Below are 5,303 nucleotides of genomic sequence, written 5' to 3' on the forward strand. Positions count from 1 at the left end.
AAAGTCTTATTTTCCTGCTCAACCAGAAACAACTCCCTCACAGTTCTCTAATGAAATACTTTTCAACCTGCTCATAAGGATGAATGGAAAGCTGACTGACTAAGGAGTAAGGATGCTAAAAATTGAAGAGAAATTGGCAGAACTAGAAAATGTGTTGAAGGAAAAAGGAAAAATGCCTATTGAACCTGTAGTTGTAGACACCTCTGCCACTCCAAGCTTGCAAATGTAGGATAAGATGCGAAAGGCTCTGCCTTCCAGGCTGAGGGTCATGAACCTGAAGTAGATCAACCAAGGAAAACCCCCTCACCTAAACCACAAAAGAAAGTTGAATCAAAATAAGGAACTGAGGTACTTGGGTCACTAGATAAAAATCCTCCATCCCCTCCTAAACTTGAGAAAGAGTAGCCTTTTCCTCCTCATTTTGAGGAAGTATCCATCATGGACATTTTCCATCAAATGGTCAGGGAAGAACAGGAAGAAAAGGAAGCAGCTGAAGCACAAGCACAGAAGTTTGCATCCACTGAACTAGCTCCCATAGCAGAAGAGCAATCGGGTAAAGGAAAAGAAAAAGTTACTGCTACTCCACAAGCCAAGTCTAAACCACCTGGTAAAGGCATGAAGACAATGGCAACCAAGACCAAATTCCTCAAGAGATGCAAATCCTCTAGAATAGTTGGAAAAGTTAGACCATCAACCATTTCTTCTCCTCAAGACCCCCTTGAAATTCCTAATAAATCATCCTTTGAACCCTTACCACAAAAATCACCTCTAGAACCATCTCTTGAACCCTTAATGTATGATACTTTACTGATGAATCCTCTTCTTCATCCTCTTGAGAAGATGCTTAAACACCCTTAAGATTTAATGATGACAAAAAGGGGGAGAATTAGGGTACAGTTAGGGTTCAGAGTCTAGGGGAGAACTAGGGGTAATTAAGGGTAATTTACGAATATTAACTGTTATTTTTATTTTCCTGCTATTTTTGCCTTGACAGTTGAACAAATTAAATTTGACTTGACTTTGCTGATAGATGTTTGTGAATGCTTATAGACATTACTGTTTATGTTTTTGGATATTGACAAGTTAATGGTTGAATATTTAAATCTATTATTGAAGTTTTTGCCACTGAGTTTCTGCTGCTACTTTGGTGCTGATATTGGGCTATCATGATCTTTAATATGATAATGTGAATGGAAAATGGTTGTGGATGTATATCGATGGTAATTATACTATATTTGTTGGATGATAAATGACATAGATAAAATCTAGTAACAATATGCTGTTGACGGACACTGCTGATATATTGATGATAGTCTATTAACAATCACCTACTATCAATTACTCCATATATTTGCATATATTTATTCTGAATATATAATGTCATTATCTGTATGATACAAGTAAAAACCTGCTAAAATGAATAAGAAAAATATGCACACACTAAGGGGAAGCACACACTTAGAGGGAGGAAATTCTTATTTTGTGCAGAATTAAAAAGATTAAATAGACACTGTACAATTAATCAAGGAATGTTTTGTCATCATCAAAAAAGGGGAGATTGTTGGCTCCATTAGTTTTTGATGATAATAAAACATTCCCATTCATTTGTGTCTAATATTTCTACTTGAGTGTGTAAGACAAGAATTGTATGCCAATGATAAATAAATTATTCCATGGGACATATAAAAAAGGTATATGAATAAGAAGCCACAACTAATCAACAAAACAAAAGCTCCTTAGTTGAATAATGAAAGGTTAGAGAGCTAAAATTCAAATCAAAAGTTGGCGGGTTCATGAATATTGAAAAACATAAAAGACTTAGTCGACCAAGAAATGAGTTAGTCGACTAAGAAGCTACTGCTAGAAATCTGGACTTCAAAACAGAACCGACTTAGTTGACCAAGAAATAAGTTAGTCGACTAAGTGCTCACTGCTATAAATTGGAACAGAAAATAGAGACAACTTAGTCGAGTAAGACATAAGTTAGTCGACCAAGAGCATTTTGCTAGAAAATTTGAATTGTGCACTAGAAGACAGATTAACGGTCAGAACTGCAACAAAACTATTTTCAGCTGTTAAAAACTGTCTAACTCACTTCAGAGTTGATTTTCCAAGTATAAAAGGGACTTCTAACGGCTAGAAAAGTAGAATTAAGGCTTTTAAGAACATAAAAGAGCTAAAAAACCAGCAAATATTCTCCGCTCATTTACTGCACTCAAATCCTATCTTTGTAATTGTGATATGCACTTCACTTTGTACCACTTAGATCAACCTTGTGATCATAGGTACACTCTTATCACTTTTCTCCTTGTATTCTTAGAGTGAGCGAGTCACTCTAAGGGATTGATTCAAGCTAGGATTGCTTGATTGAGTATAGGTTCTAACTTAGCCTTGAAAAGTTAGGTGTTGGGTTTTAGTTGATCCCGGTAAAAACTATTGTGAAAGGTTTTGGCTAGGTCTGAAAAAAGCCATTGTAAAAGTTTGGTGAAAGCTTGTGAATTTCACTATTCTTAGTGGATTGATTGGAAAATCCTTGGTTGAACAATCAAGGTAGTGGATGTAGTCTTGGACAAAACCACTTTAAATTCTGCTGTGTTGTCTACTCTGTTTTTGTTCTTATTTTCATTTCTTCTTTTCACTTGCATTTGTTCCCACTTAGAGCCAGTTTTTGAAAGAAGCAAATTGTGTTATTCACCCCCCTCTAGCACATTTACTTGGGACCAACATTTCTCTATAAACCATAATAGCTCATATGCATGCACCACAAGCATATACATTGAGTTTTTAAGTTTACTCATCAAATCACTTGGCCAACGTCACATTTAGGCCATATAAAAAATCAAGGGTGTTACAAATATATTATATACATAAAGAAAAAAATAATTTTGGTTTTGTTTATAATTTAATAATGAATATATTGTATTATATATTAATGTATAGATATATAAGTAATTAATATTTAACTAAATAATATATTTAGTTAATAATTAATAAACAATATATTATATAAATAACAAAAAAATATTGGTAGTTTATATAATAAAGTTTAATATAAACATATTAAAGTTTATTATTATAATAATTATTCATTTATTAATAAAATATACAATATTTAAATTTTTGTTAATATAAGGACTAGAACTTATGTGTAGATGAAAAATAAACCAAATCTTTACAAACTTTACCATGTATTTAATTGAACTTAAAAATTGATGTATTATTTAAATGTAATATCCCGTACTTTGTTATGGTGGCTAATAAAGCTTATCAAATACTAATTGAGGTTAATTGGAATGTTTAAAAGTGATGAAAGATGAAAAGAGTATTTTAAGATAAAATATTTTGTACGCGAGGAAATAATAAAAAAAATAATAATATTTTTATTGAGGATGAATTAGCAAGATAAAAAGTGATTTAGAAGTGAATCGAGATATAACAAGGTGTTTTGGGTGCCAAGGAGACAACTAAAAAATTTTAGAATAAAATAATATTTTATTAATAAAATATTAATAAAATATTAATATTTTATTCAATGTCGTAATTTTCCATGAAAAGGGAGTATATGGTCAATCTAAGTGGGGGAGAAGACAAATGAGGAAATTTCGGAGAAAAATGACGTTAATGGGGGCCGCGTCCTTTATTAAATAAAGATAGTGCAAGTAGATAAATATTTTAAATATTGTGGGTACACCACGTTGGAGTTAAAACTTTATATTTCGTTTGTACATGTGTAAAATAAGATAATGGAAAGAAATTGAAATTAAAAGATTGTGGGAGGATACAATTAAAAATAGTGAAAACCTTGGAGGGTAAAATGATAATTTTGGTATTAAAGTGGTCAAAGCTTCCAAAGGAAGCTTTGACTCTTCATCCTTATCCTTGGCTGATCCTTATCTCTTCAAGATGGCATTTTTTCTTCTCCATCTTTTTCCTCCCATGCCATTTTCGTACTTCCACCCCATTTTCACTTGACTCCCATGCAATTGAAGAGAAAAATAGAGAGAATCAGCTAAGGAAAGAAAGGTGAGAAGGTGGAAGGCTTGGGTAGTAAGTGATGCAAGAGTAATTGATGAAATATCAAGTAGGTCTCAAGATTCAAGAAACATAAGGTAAGGGTTTTTGTGTTTTAAGCTCATGGTTGGTTAAATCTTTGGAAAAATGATGTGTGAATCATTTTGTGGCAGCTATGGTGATCATGGGTGTGAGGAAATTATGAATTTTGTTGGGTGAAATCCAAGCTAAAACCAAGTGGTAAGCTTAATGCTACAATTTGAAGCTTATGATTGGTTTAATATTGTGAAAATGATTGTATGCATATGTAGTGTTATTGTGATGTCATGGGTATGGTTGGAAGGCAATTATATTAATTGGAAGTTTGGTGTGTAGATATGTGTTTTTAGGAAAGGTTTAAAAGGTTATGGATGTTGGTGTGCATGAATAAATATTAATATTATGCTTGGTGGCAACATGTAAATGAGGATGGTGGTACATGAAGACTTAGAAAATGTTTGATGGAAGTAAATTTATAGTTGTTGCCATATGCTAGGTAATTATTGTGGAAATGATGGATAAACTTGATAAATATCCTTAAACAAGATTTATATATGTGCTAGAGTCATAAATAAGTTACCGGTATCCAGAATCTAAATAATTATGCAAGTAAAGGATAAAGGCCACTTTGGTAAAGAATTGTTCATGAAAAGATATCTAAATGATTTAATTATTTTGCAAATATATGTGGATGACATTGTATTTGGTGCAACTAATGAGGCTTTATGCAAGAACTTTGCTAAGGAAATGCAGGGTGAATTTGAAATGAGCATGATGGGAGAGTTGAAGTTCTTCCTTGGTCTTTAAATCAAACAAAGTGAGAAAGGAATCTTCATCAACCAAGAAAGATACTATAAAACCCAACCCTATAAACACATGTCATGACATACATGCACTGAGTAGCATGTTATTATGCTAGGAAAGCACCTAAGAATAGACAAAACCCGGTATTGTACCTAATGGTACACTTGAGTTGATTTAACCTTGAACTAGTTCAAATAGGAATCGTAGGATGAAATTTAATATTTTATAGTCAATGAATGACTAAAAATGATTGTTCAGAGTTCGAGGGTTCATTAGGGGTAAAATTGAAAATTTTGATGTTCAAGGGTAAAATCGTCATTTTGCCACCTAAGATAATAATTTGATAATGGAGTGAAATTTTTTACCAAGATTAACTATTTAGAGTATAATTTAATGATAGGAAGTGAAAAAGTTTAATTCTGGTGATTTCTGGAGTGTAGGGGTAAAAT

Source organism: Theobroma cacao, chromosome 3 (genome assembly GCF_000208745.1).
Source record: "Theobroma cacao cultivar B97-61/B2 chromosome 3, Criollo_cocoa_genome_V2, whole genome shotgun sequence".
In the NCBI taxonomy this organism is placed as follows: Eukaryota; Viridiplantae; Streptophyta; class Magnoliopsida; order Malvales; family Malvaceae; genus Theobroma; species Theobroma cacao.